This window comes from Pleurodeles waltl, chromosome 5 (assembly GCF_031143425.1).
Source record: "Pleurodeles waltl isolate 20211129_DDA chromosome 5, aPleWal1.hap1.20221129, whole genome shotgun sequence".
NCBI classification, from domain to species: Eukaryota; Metazoa; Chordata; class Amphibia; order Caudata; family Salamandridae; genus Pleurodeles; species Pleurodeles waltl.
The window spans coordinates 1,114,094,536-1,114,109,637 of NC_090444.1; positions in this window are offsets into that span (position 1 = coordinate 1,114,094,536).

Genomic DNA, 15,102 nt, shown 5'->3' on the forward strand with positions numbered 1-15,102 from the left:
GCTGAGGTTCCTACATGAAAATAATAAATTGATTAATCTTATGTCAAACCATTGGACATTCCTGAACTAGGATTAAAGCAAATCATCCTCAAATCATATTATACTTACCAACAAGCCAGGACCTCTCAGGTCCAAGTTGTGACATTTTCAGGGGTACTGTGCTGTCCCTTAGTACAGACACTTGAAATGCACAAATCAGGTAAGCAGACAGCTTGCACATTGATGGAATGGAAGTTCTTCCAATTGTGGGAGACCTGCTCCCTGGTGTGTAGTGGCACCAAGGCATTATGGGGGTCATTACGACCTCGGCGGTCTTTTCAAAAGACCGCTGAGGCCGCGGGAGACAGAATACTGCCATTGCCGGCGGTATTCATGTCTCCCTATTATGACATTTCCGCCGGGCCAGCGGACGGTAACAGTGTTACCGTCCGCTGGCCCAGCGGAAATGTCACATCAACATTGCAGCCGGCTCGTAATAGAGCTGGCGGCAATGCTGATGTGCAGCGGGTGCAGTAGCACCTGTCGCGCATTTCACTGCCCGAAATTCGGGCAATGAAATGCGCGACAGGGCTATGCCTGGGGGCCCCTGCACTGCCAATGCCAAGTGCATGGGCAGTGCAGGGGCCCCCAGGGGCACCCCAAGTCCCCTTTCCGCCAGCCTTTCAATGGCGGTGTGACCGCTGCCCTGGGGATTATGACCGCCAGGCGGAATCCTGGCGGTATAATGGAGGGGCCGGCGGTGTGGCCGTGGCAATTCCGCTACGGTCATAATTGCTGGCGGAACACCGCCAGCCTGTTGGCGGTGTTACCGCCAACATACCGCCGGCCGCCAGGGTCGTAATGACCCCCTATGTGTGCCATCAATTGCTCCAACCACATGTTGTATGCCACCCAAAGCCTTTTCCTAAAGAAGACCTTTTATTTGCCCTGGCCTTGACCTCTTTCCTATACCAAACCACTCCCACATGTAAACCCACCACCCTACACCCAAACCCACCCCTCCCAAACCTACCCCTCCATAACCTAGGTCCACCCAACCCACCCCTGACGTAAGATCACTGAGGTGCCTGCTCTGTACCCAATAGAGGGCTCTTCCTGAGGTGGTTGTACTTGGCGATACATTTAGGAGGGAAGTTCAGGGCCTGAAGCCCACTTCTTCTATTTGGGACTATTTGGACATTACTGTATATTTATACAAAAAAAAGATCAGACACTGAGAGATGCATCTCATTCTCCTCTTAAAATTGATAAAATTTTGATTACCTTTGTCCTGGCATTACATATATATTATTAGTAATCATTTGCTGGTAATGTTATCTATTCTATTGTGTGTGACTTGCACTTATCCTAATTTCTGACAGTGACATGCACAGGTTAAATTTCTGACATAGTGATATAGTGCATATATTAGTGTTGTACATTTGTGATAGACATGTTAAGTTTGGTGCAAGCGCTCATCACGTTACTGGACAGTCACACCAAATTCAGATATATATCTGTTTTTCTGACTTGAGAATGCATGTGTGTTTATTTCAACATGATGTTTTGATGATATACACATATGCTTTGCACAAGGAATATGACTATTTAGAGTTAAATAACATCTAATGTGTCACAGAAACAGCACAGACCACGGGGACATGTGGTCTTAATACATCTCTGACATGTATGAAGTTTAGAGGTTACATTGACTGTACGTTCTATGTAAACCCACTTGTTTCATTGTGTAGTGTAATTACTACATTTTATTAGCTTTATGTATTCACATTGGTGTGTACTGTTTATGTATATCATGTGGTAGTTTGTGTTAAATGATTACACAAATCTGTATGGAGACATTTCCATTTAGGGATTGTTTTGTATTTTTGTGTATGTGTCCACTGACATTGGGGTGTCATTATTTTAAGTATTTGTAACTACCACATTGCACACATATGTAGTGCACATAATTGTACTATTGCTTGCAAGTATTTTTTTAAACGAGCAACAGTCCAGTGCTAATGTACACAGGCACTTGCGAGTATGACAGGCAAAACAGTGACTTACATTCAGTTCATGTGCAAAAGGGGTTGGTTTCCATCTTTGTCCAGTAGCAACAGCAAAGGTAGGACTTGTACAATCAGATTCATGGTGACAGCAAATGAGAAAGTAGACTAAAGTTTCCTTTCGTGCTTTTATCCCTCCCAAACCACCAACACAGGTATGGCAGGATAGCCGCCACATTTGTGTTGGTTAGAAGCCACGTTGTGATTGGCTCAGGGGTAAAAGTGGCTGGAGTCCTACCCCGAGCCAATTTTGCCTATGGCATCATTGATGTGGTTGAAGAATCTTGGCAGTGATGCCAGTTTGTTGGCAGTCTTTCATCTATGGGGCCAACAACATCTAAAAAGAGCAGGCGGACTGTCAAGGTGACGGATGGGTAATGCAAGGATAAATCAAAGGGGGACAAGAGCTAAATAAGGCCCTAACTGTCAGAAAGTGCAAACTGGTGTTTAGGAAAAACGGAATAAATTAGTTACTGAATCCGCTATAGAGAGTCATCGTACCACAGCACTTGGCGAAGTGGCTCAAGAAATGCGCAGGGTTGTCCTTACAGAGCCGAAGTCGTTTGCTCACAAAGTTGCACAGTGGGTCTCAGAATAACTTCTTAGGTCTTCCAGGAATAAAGAGCCAACAGTGACGTTCAGAATAGTGACATTTTTTGGATGGCAGCTAAGAAAGAAGCGACAGTTCTAGGTAATAATAAAGATGATCCTGAGACCAACACATCGAAGGACCTCAGATAATAGTTGCATAAACATGAATACCAATCAGCATCAGAGAATGTGCTACCCTAAACATCAGTAAGGACCACACTGGTCTACAATGCTGCCACCTGAAACCACCCTTATCTTTTTAAATTGTCAAAAAGTAAAATATTAGCAATAGAGGGACTGCTTGGCTAGAGACATTTGATGATTTAATTGATTCACTTGAAGAGACTGATAGCAGAAAGATTATCAAGTATCTCAAAAATTTTGCTGCTGATGATGTTAAAGAAGTCATAAAGAAAATGGCAAGAACAGACAAAGAAGTCACATACTGTCAGATCAAAAAAGCGTTGAATCGCAAATTCAATCCAGAACCAAACATTGATTATGAAAGATACATTTTCAGTCAAGAATGTTAAAAGTTGGTGAAACCATCAATGAATTTGTGCAGAGACTCAATACACTCCTGACGGATATGGTGGTACCCTGGCAGTCTGACCACCAGCGTCATAATTTGGAGGTCGGACAGCCACAGCAGTGGAGGTCCTGACTGCCACCATGAAGGTGGTGGCCTCAAGACCACCAGCCTCATCATCAGGCCCTTTGTCTGTAGCGAGTGTTAATGGCTTCCAGAGCAGAAGAGCATGCTGAAAGACAATCTTCTGACATGGAGGCCAGAGGTTCCCAGAGTGAATCAGACATGAGTGTGAAAAGTAAACCAAAGCAAAAGACTGAAGGACACAAAGTGATGGCTACATGTAAAAAGAAGTTATGGTTTAGATATGCATTTTCATTTCCACAGGACGCTAAATGTCCCGGCATTAGAAAGATATGTAAAGGCTGCGGGAAAAAGAACCATTTTGTGATGGATTGTAAAGCAACAGAAAAAGTAAGTGTGTTATGGTGTGAAGACAAAATAGCTACCAGAGCATTCCAGAAGCAATGCTCTACGTAGGTCCACAAGGACAATCGGGGATATCAGTTGAGGCAACTTCAACACTGAACGAAGTTGATCGTCATCTAAATCATCGTCAAACAGTTGGTTGTGGGTTGTGCCTTGTAGATGTTTACCTCAGAGAAATTTGCACATGTTGGACTAGCTGAATGTAAAGAAAAAGGTCAGTCAAAGAAAAGTCGTCATGCCAAAGCACCGAAATTATACCAACACTGTCCAAAGATTACATAAAAAATATGTGGTTGTTTGATACCTTTCATTATCAACAGTGTGCATCGATAAAAATAATGCATGAAGAGAAATACAATGAACTATATCAATTAACGCAGTTGATGCCATTGACAACCAAATTGTCTACATAGACTTCATTGACACCCATAAAAAGTCAAGACTCATTTGTAGCAACAATGAAACACAAGGAACCGAGATGAAAGCATCTATTCATGTGCTTCAAGGTACAGCGTCAAGTGTCTGTCTACTCAGTTTTAGCACAGCTGGCTGTATGGGACTGATCTCTGTGAATTACAACATAAATGTTAATCATCACAAAATAGTAAGTGAGGCTGTCCATCCTGTTGCTTATGAATGTGGATGAGTTTCTTTTAATTCACAAGAAGCTGTTGAAAACAAACTAGAATCGTTACTCAAGCATGACATTATTGAGGTTTCTACTGTTCAAACACCTTGAGTGTCACCCATAGTGGTGTTTTCCAGAAAGGACAGTGAAGGAGCTGTGAGCATATGCAACAGTGATATATGTAAAAACCAAGGGGCAAGCCCCCATCCATGTACTCAAAGGTACAGCGTCAAATGCCCGTCTAGTCAGTTTCAGAACAGCTGGTTATATGGGACTGATTTCTGTGAATTGCAACATGAATGTTCACCATCACAAAATAGTAAGTAAATTCCCTTTGTTGTTTCATGGTGCAGGAAAGCTTAAGACTATGAAAGTAAAGCTGCATGTTAGGTAGGATGTCTGTCCTGTTGCTCCGAGACGTTGGCAAGCTGTTTTTCATTTACAAGAAGCTGTTAAAAACAAGCTTGAATCGTTACTCAACCATGATATTATTGAGCGTGCTACTGGTCCAACACCATGGGTTTTTCCCATAGTTGTGGTACTCAGGAAGGACAGTGAAGGAGATGTACGCATGTGTGTTGACAAGCATTAGGCAAATGAGGCAATTGAACAAGGAGGACATCCAGGTCCACAAACTGGTGAAATGATAATACAATTAAATGGTCTTCTCTGGCCTTGATTTCAATGAAGGTTACCATCAGTTGGAACTCGAAGAAAATTACAGGCATATTACAATCTTTTCTTCAAACGTTCATCTGTTTCAATACAAAAAATTAGGGCCTGATTTAGATTTTAATGGAATTTGACCCGCTGTCACTTTTCCATTGGATAATTAGTTCCCTGAGTAGGTTGCTGCCTGCTTTATTTAGAGGTTGGTGGACCCATAGACCAAAGTCGGTCAGCGAACCACTGTCACCATGAGAACATTACATCTGCATTGACGTCCCCATAGGTAACAGTTACTGGTGGTGGGTCCACAGCCAGCTTTACCACTCGGCCAGTCACAATGTGCCCTCAGGCCAAGGTAACTGTGGCAGATAATCTCTACACCTAAATTGGCAGATGCAAAGGCATATAAGGTTGAAACTTACCTTTGTTCTACTTTTCACTTTTCTTGCCACTATGAACCCAATTGTACAAGTCCTTCCTTTACTGCTGCTTCTTGACCATAGTGCAAATCAACCCCACCATCTTGGGAACCAAAGTTAAGTGACGTTTTCAACTGTTACCATTGAAATTGTCTGGTTACATTAGCTCTGGACTAGTGTATTTTTTATAAATACAAGCAATAATATAATAATCTCCAGTGCATATGTGTTTTATGTGGTAGTTTAAGAAATTTAAAGACACACACCTGTATATTTTATTTACATTTACCAGTTTGGTCTGCCTTCATGCTAATGGACGGCTACACAAAAAGTCACATTAATCCCAAATTCATAAGGCGTCCATACAGGTGTGTTTAATCATTGTTCCTCAACTATCAAATCAGATACATATTCAGTACACATTATTTGAACAACATAATTCTAATAAAATGTAGTAATTGCACTACACAATGTAACAAGTGGCTTTACACGAAATGTAGAATCAATGTTACATCTAAACTTAAAACATTTAATGTATGTATTAATGTCACATTTTCCCTTGTCTAGTACATTTTCTGTGTATCATTTAACTTTAATTTTAATATGTAATATGTATGTGTTTATTATTAACATTTATCATTTTTAAAATAAACACACTTGTATTAGCATGTAAAAAATACCTTTTTAAATGTTCTGTAAGTGTCCATTATCATGATGAATGCTTCCCCCAAACTAACCATGTCTATTACAAATGTTCATCATTAATGTGTGCACTAAACAAATAGGTCAAAAATAAAACCTGTTTTGTTTACTGTCATAAATGAAATGAAGTTCATGTTACTCACATTTTCATCAATAACATTGCAATCAATCAGCTACTTTTATTTAAAAAATAATGTCACAACTAACTTTGTGAAAATGTATTTCTTTATTTTTAAATGAGATCTAGCTCTCAAAAACATTTCTGAATACATAAAAGATAAATGTCAAAAACAAAGAAACACTGCATCAATGTTTAGGTTTAGGCCCAAGAACTTACCTCCTAATTACATTGCCCAGGGACAACCTCCTCAGGAAAGGACATTGAGTGGGCACAGAGCAGTCACCTCAAAGATTATTTTTGGTAGGGGTGGGATTGGCTCTCATGGGGGTCAGGGAAGAAGTGCAATCGGGTAGAAGAGAAGAGGTAGAAGGGATGTGAGAGGATTGGGTTTGGGAGGTAGAGGGAGCTGGAGTGGAGAATATGTAATTGTCTCCCTGTTTTGTAGGTGCATGTGGGTCTGGTGTATGTGGTGTATGTTTGGGTGTGTGTTTCTTGCAAGTTGTTTGGTATTCAGGTGAGTGTGTGTGTTTGTGTTTGGTTGGTGTTATTGCCTGTGTGCTTTAGTGTGAGTGTGTGTGTTTGGATGAGTGTGTTGTTGATGTGATTGGTGTGGTTGTGCATGTGTATCTGTATGTTTTGCAGATGCATGTGTGTTTGGTGTATGTTGGGGTCTGTGTTTTTTGGACAGTATTTCGTATTTGGTTGAGTGTGTGCATTTGGGTTTGGTGGGTACTGTTTTGGATGTAGGTAAGTATTTTTCGGGAGTCTGGATGAGTGTGCTGTTGTGGTTGGGGTGCATGTAGGTGTGGTGGTGATTGTGGTTGTGGTGGTGGTTGTTTGTGTGGTGGTGCTTGTGTTGGTGCTTGTGGGTATGAGTGTGGTTGTGGTGCTTATTTGTGTGGTGGTGAGTGTGGTGGGTATAGTGGGGGTTGTGGTACCTGTGGGTGTAGTGCCTGTATTGTGTATATGTTGAATGGGTGTAGGTTTGTGTTTCTTTGTATGTGGGCATGCTGCTTGTATCTGGTGGAGTGGGTGCATGCAAAGAAGTGAGCTTGCTTGGGCTTGTGGTGGGAGTTGGGATTTGGGATGAGAAAGGGACTGACGTAGGAAGTAAAAGGTTGGGCAGGTTGGAGGGCTGCGGCCAGTGCAGAGACTAATTGCGCAAGTGATACCTGCATGCCTGACATTGAACTATTAATGCCATCCAGAAATCCAACCATTAGTTGCATTTGGCAACTAAGACCCTGGATGCCATTGACTATTGCTGTCTGGCCTACAGCGATGCTGCATGACAGGTCAATAGCCTCCTCACTGAGTGCGCCAATGGGGACAGAAGAGGGGTGGGGTGTTTGTGGCAAAGGAGGCCACAGCTCTCTTAGGGGATGGGTTTGTCCAAATGGGGGGAGCAAGAGGGAAGTTGGAGATGAGAATCTGGGGGGCAGGCAAGGATGCAGACAGTAGAGGTCCTCAAGGGTCTGGTACCACTAGGGAATGGTTGCTTCTGAAGGCCTCTGAAGAAGATGATGAGCTGGTAGCCTCCGTTCTAGTCCCATCACCCTCCATGCTACTGTGTCCATCAGTGTCTGAGGTCTCACCACCAGTCACACAGTGGCCAGATGTTTCCCCACCTTCATGACCAATGTCCCCTTTGCCTTCATTGGAAGATGCTGAAAAGCCAAATAAAACATTGTTATTGGATCTGTGGAAAGAAAAATGATCACAAGGTTTTTTTTTTAAAAACATTTCCTAATTTTCATACTTCATCCACTTCAAGGCTTTCAAACTTAGATTTACTTTACCATTACCTTATACATGTAGGGAACATATTAGGAACCCATTTGGCCACAGTTTTGTAATTTACCATCATGACTCCCATTTCATTTTTGGTAATTCCTCTTAAACATTTCACATTTCGCTAGGATTGTTTAACATCTCTGAACGGTATAGATTGTTTGACACACATATTGCCTTAGTGCCACCACACAACAGAGAACAGGTTTACCACAGTTGGAAGAACTTCCATTCAATCAATGTGCAAGTTTTCTGCTTACCTGAATTATACTTCTCAATCATGTGTTCACATTTTCGAGGATCAACACATGATTCCTTTGTACCACGGAACAGCAGCAATACCCTGCAAATGTCACAACTTAGACCTGAGAGGGCTTAGCTTGTTGGTAAGTACAATCTATCAGTATAATTATTTTGTTATTTTCTATTCTAAGAATCTACAATGGGATTAAATATTTTTGCTCATTATGATTTTTATTTCATATGGGAGACTCAGCTTATCCTAACTGACCATGGTTGGCGGCACTGCTGTGAAATCCAACAATGCCAGGAGAGGTCTGCTTTAATTCTGGCCCAAGGAAGAACACAGAGGTCAGTGAAGCTGGCTTTTAGGCTCCTGAGGGCCATATTTCACTGTCAGTGTAAGACTAGTGGAGCCCTCTTCTACTCACCCGATAAGGTGTGCAAAATAACCATGAACTGCTACATGTTGCACAACATAGCCTTGTGCTGGAACATCCTGTACATTGTAGAAGATGGAGACTATGATGAGCCACCTGTTGAGGATGTTGAAATGCCAAATGAAGATTATAGTGGTGAAGAAGAAGGAACTGACAAACGTCAATGTTTTATTGACAACTTCTTCACATGAGTGTAAGTATATCTTTACATAATGTTACATTCAATGTCAAAACAACTTGTAACATAATGAGCATATCATTCTGTGCTGGGCATTGTTTATGAAATGGTAGTTCAGGAATTTCCAGGGCAAAGATGTTTGTTCAGCAAAGTTTTGACACATTGACTACTGTGCTAATTTAAATTGTTTATCTTAGATTGCTCTAAGTAAATGTTTCCGCATAATTTCTCATTTGTAATGTATATATTTTATCATGTGAAATCATGAATTTTTTCTTGTTATTCTGTTTTAGAATCCTTCATCATGTCATCTTCATTTGGACATTTTCGAGTTGTGACATTTGCAGTTATATGCTGCTGTTGCAAAGTACAAAGGGAACATAGGTTGATCCTGTGGAAGGCACACACACTTTGGATATACATATCTTGTGCATAAACAACTTGCAGAGTGATTGAATAGGTGTTTTTGAGATTGCATGTTGTCACCAAGGCAATATGTGCAGCTTAACTTGCTCTAAACATGTGTAATTGACCTGTGACATACCCATCTCTCTTCACATTTGAAAAATCTTCTTTTTGTGCTAGGTGTAAGAAGCTTTTAATGTCTCTCATCCTTATAAAAAGAGTGTTTTGTAGCACACCACCCATTGTTGGTTGTGACATTCCATCACTTACTGTCACAGTGTATTGGAATGATCCTGTGGCCACAAAATGTACTACTAAAATGAATTTGACTATTGATTTTATTGATATGGGATTCCTATTGTGAGGCATGATGTCTGACTCCAGCTGATGAAATGAATAAATAATAATTTGCCTAATGAATCTGATTGTTAGGATTATATCCTGTTCTTCCATGGTGTCAAGGTCTGGAACTATGAACATGAGCCTTATTGGGCTATGCATGGATTGTAATTCATTTGCAAATTTGACAAACAATTCTTTCTCACAAGTGTATGAAATGAATACATTAGTTTTGTGGTGTTTGTTAAATTTTTCCTTTTTTGGATATAGGAGAAACATTACCTAAATGTAAATTTTTTGGCAATAAATATTTTTGATTATTTGTATTTTTCAAATGATGGAAGGAAGAAATAAAAAAGTAAATAAAATGACAAATACAACACCAGTCTGACTTTCTGGTTTTAGAATTGAATTAATCTAATAAACACAAATAAACTAAAACAGGATAAAAACTGAAACAAAAAAAGGGAAAAATAAAAAAAACATTCAATCATGGTGAACAAAATGATTATTGTAGAGGCAAAATTGTCTGAAGCCCAGTGTACAAAACAGAACTGGTGTCAAAAAGGTAAATGTGTCCAGAAATAGTCCATAGAGTAAATGGTAGTCACACATGGGAGGAAATTAGGTTCTAAATCTCTTGCTGGCGGTGGTGGAGTCTTGCCATCCTCTCCTGGTAGTCCTGATAAAGGCCCCCTTCCTAAGGGTGTAGGGGTCCACAGTTGTAGGGACTGAGGTAGTTGCAGGTATTTCTTCTAAGGCAGGGCATCTCTCTCTGTGGTTGAGGCAGGTGTAGTGGGCTCAGATGTTTTATGGCTACAGAAAGGGGTAAATGTTGCTGAGAAAGCCCAACACATATGGTGGTAAATTTCAACCAGCACCCCAGTCAGGAACTCAAATTAGACTTAAGATTCTGCATTTCTAGGTTGTGCTCCCTCTGCAGCTTCTTCATGTCTCGGACGGCTGTAAGGTCCTGGCCCATCATGTCTTGGGACTGATGCAGGGATCCCGAGACTTGGTGAATGGTGATCTGGGTGACTGTGAACACAGTGGCATCACTTTGCTGGCACACAGATTCCCTCACACAACCCCTACCCCACTACCCTGTGCCCTTGAGCCTGTGTATCCCCAACCCACTGGTTCCTGGCTGAACTGGAGGTGGTGATGGTGGACAGAAAAATGTGCTGATGTTCCTTTAGACACAGAAGGGAAGGTATCCATTAGCTGAGGTGTTGTAACAGCTGTAGTGTAAGGTACAGGTGTGGGCCGGGTGAGACTCACTGGAGCTCTCTGCTCAGACAAACCAGATGGCCCAGCCAGAGCATCATTATTTGGACCTGCAGGAGTCAAGTCTTCACTGAAGGCTTGATCCTGGTCTCGAGCAGAGGTATCTTCAGTGACACATGGCTATCCATGTACTGTGGGTGTAGGACCTAATATGAATTACAAGAAAACAAATTATAAAAGTCTGGATTTTGCATCAAATGTGTTTTGAGCTAAACATGAAAATACATAAAAAAGAATGAAAAGTATCATTGGACCGTTCAATGCCTTTTTGGTAATTACCAAAGCATTACAAGTTACACACATGTAAACTTCAAAAAAGCATGTAAAGAGTTGTCCTGAAAAGGAAACAAGGTTATTTAGGAAGGATACATAAAATATACCACACATTCAACTCAACTCAGTAGAGAGGAGAAATGAGAAATAGATCATTCCAAATCCTAGCAGGCTAAAATTCAGGCTAGTTTACAACAATATCAGAATTAATTACCTTGGTCATCATATAAACTTTTCAAAGCAAATGTATTATCATTACAACTTATATTCTGCACAAAACATTACATGAAATACATTATTTAATTCAACCTACTCTGGTTTGTGAAAGCAATTACATCACTTCAATGAAATAACAAAAAGTGACAACATACACAATTTAAAAAAATTATCCCATTTGAGGAATGCAAAACAAGTTGACATGTGTGCATATATGAAAGAAAAGACAGACTGTCCAACATCACATTGCAAACATATTTTCCAGATACCAAATCAAGGCATTATTGCAGTTTTAGTCCTTACAATTTGAACTTACCAATACTTGGAAAATTGAAAATTGAACATTCCTAGAAAAAGGGATGTAGAGATGATGTCCACACATTTACTTAATTATGACATGTGGAATATGTTAATAGGTGAACAAAGACTTAAAAGCACCATACCTTCATGGTAGAATAGATGGAGTTTTGAACCTGTTATTTTAACTACAAAAAATACATTCAAACAAACAAACAAGTAAATACAAGAAAGGATCAATGAAGAACAGAACACATACTGACCACACATATTGTCCAGTAGTAATAGAAGAGATGGCATTACAATGCTGCTAATTTGATGATAACAATAGATTTGTGATTTTTAAAATTGGGTTTATATGTTTTACAGAGGTAGAAAACCCATTATTAACAGCTAACGTAAGAGCTAAAACTACATTAATGTTTAGTGAGACATTTAAACATCTAGCTTACCAGTCTCCTCTTCACTAGCGATTCCCATCAAGCCTTAAGGAATTTGGATCTGCAATGCCTTATCCTCCCAGGGAAATAGTTGTGATGGGGGCCAGGGGAACCACCAGTCCTATGGGCCTTCTAGTGACACTTGGAGACCAGAGAACACAATCTCCCCCACAGGTCATTCCATCTCTTCCACCTCTGTATGCAGGGTGCTGGCTACAGCATTTAATCTGTCAACTGTTATTTGGCTTTCTGAGATATGGTGGTAGTTGGTACTTGTTCTCCAAATAATTGTGGCTCTAGTCTAATGATTTCATCCACCTTGACTGACACTTCTCCTTCTGTAAAATGGGGATTTCTCCTTCCTGCCATTATGAATAAATAAAGTTGAATGAAAAAGAGGACCCACAAGGTAAGGAAAAACACTTAAGCAATAGAAAAATTAATGGAAGGAAAAGAAAGAAAACAACCTGTCTTCTGTGTGGCAAATTCAGCAGCAAAATGGTGTTGTGCAGTGGAATGGCAAAGGATCATGGTCTGAAATAGAGTCTGTTTTATAATGTGGTATATGGGTGTAATCAATCAGCCAAAAGACATTAGGTGTGTGCTCCTAGCATCCATCCAATAGCCTCGGATATATTACAATGTTGAGCGAGTCAAGTGACAGACTCCAGCTGTCAAGAATCCGCCACTAGAACAATGTCAGCACATCGGTGAAATCTTAATCTGCTCAGTGTAATCCCACCATCCTGACGACGATGGAGTAATGTTAGTGAACATAGGAGTCTTGCCACATTGGCAGCCAGAAACCTCCTACACGACAGACTACACTCTATTGACACATGGGGGTTCAGCTGCCATGCATCTGAATATGGCAGTCAGAACTCGGTCAGCTTGATGGAGTACTTGAAACCACCAGCATGGAGGGACAATAGAACATCAAGATCTAAATCTGCCCCATAGTTTTAGTGTGTCTCTGCTGCTGAACATTTCCAAGTCGGCATGCAATGTATCATGCAGCCTGTTGTGCATGAGTTCAATTATATCGATGACATATTCGTTTTCGGAGCTACACAGAAGGAGCATGCTAGAGCTCTCACACAGGATTGTAGTTTACTTACTGAGGCAGGTTTGACTTTGAATGCAGGCAAATGAGAGTTCCACAAGACAAATGCAAAACTCTTTGGCCATATCTTTTCTGATGGGGGTATGCCACCCGACCCAGTGAAAGAACAAGCACTGTCAAATGCTGATTCCTCACAAGATGTTTCCATGTTACATTCATTTCATGGCCAGTTTCTATTCAAGATACATACACAACTTTGCCATTGTAAGTGCTCCATTATCAGAGTTGATGAAGAAACATGTTTAATTTCAATGGTCACAAGAATGAGAGAGAGTTTCAAAAGAATAAAAGCTGCTAAAATGGCACACTTGAATCCAAAGCTTCATACAAAGATTGTTGTTGACGCTAGCCCAATTGGGTTAGGGGCTATTCTTGCACAGTACAGTGGTCACCCAAATGCTTAAGGCATATTGTGGCATATGCTAGTAAAGTTTGTCCCAAAAGGAACACGCTTACTCACAACCTGAGAAAGAAAGTTAGCTACGGTGTGGGCTTGTGAAAATGTCCATGTATTCCTGTGCAGAAAGCCTTTTATGCTGGTGTCAAAAAGCACAGAGAAAATAGCTTGCACATAAGAAGAAAAGGATCAAGATTGTGTTCCTTCTATTCTATTCTATTTTATTCTATTCTATTCTATTCTATTCTTGAAATCTTTTTTACTAAGATACTCCAAGGAGGAACTCAAGATCAGATGGCTAAGATTGTTGCCCAACAGCATAACCTACATTTTGTACTCATTTAACTTCAGCCTACAGTCTAACATCCATCTAGCAACATCCTGAAACAGAGAATGTTTCCCTGCTGGAGAAATCACTTACCTGGCATGAAGGGCTACAGAGATTCTATCAACTAAGTTTAATTTCCCTCTCCTGACAAAGAAGGAGTCATGATAATTCAAGATGACGTCCTCACTACTTAAAAGTTGATGTAGCTCTCTAGTTATAGCCTTGAAGAGCGATAGCAGCCAAGGTTGCATCGAATGCTTATTGAGGGAAACACGTACTTCAACAACATTTCACCTGAGGAGAGCAGTCATTCGTCACAGAAGAGGATTATGTTCAGGAATTCTTAATTTCTTTTAACTGCCCATCTCAAGAAACAATGTCTCATCGCAGCTCCTGCCCAGAAGAGGTTTTTGTTCAGGATTTCCTTATTGTTGGTAAACGCACATCCCAAGAAGAGTAGGTGTGCACACCTGGGATATTACCCATTAGAATGGTTACAATTTTTGTTCAGGGCTTCTAAGAGGCTTGCATGGTTATTTGATGGGTTCCCAGAGAAAAGTTCTAATGCATAAAGGTGTATTAATTTATTGATAAAACTATGACTGAAGGTAAATATTAATAGGAAATCTAAGCAAACTAGTTATTTAAGAAAGCTAATTAAAATACATTTTCACAATAAAAGAACCACAGAGGAGAAGTAGCGGATTCTAACGGAGTAGAAGAATACTTATGTGTACATATCTAAAGACTTAGAACAACAAGTATCACCACTAAAGAAAAAAGATGAACCTTGGATATTAAGAAAGAATTACAGTTTGATATTCAGTTAAGAGAGAAAGGCAAAATCCTCAGCAGTAAGAGGTAAAGAATTGATTTGTGTAAGAAAACCAGAGAGAAAGAGTGAGTTGGATGACAAAAGAGTGAATGAAAAGTTAATGTTTGTTAATTATTAATAATAGCTATACTAATTGTATGTGTTATTGATTTATAGGACACGCCATACAGAAAAGTTACTAGCTAGCAACTCCGAAGATAGTCATAGGTAGAAGACACAGAAGACAGCTTAGGGAGTCTCTCTATTTTTTCCCCAATCCCCTTCTACCCTCTTGTGGGTTTGCATGGTGAATGAGTAAACTCTCATGTGAGTCTGCCTAG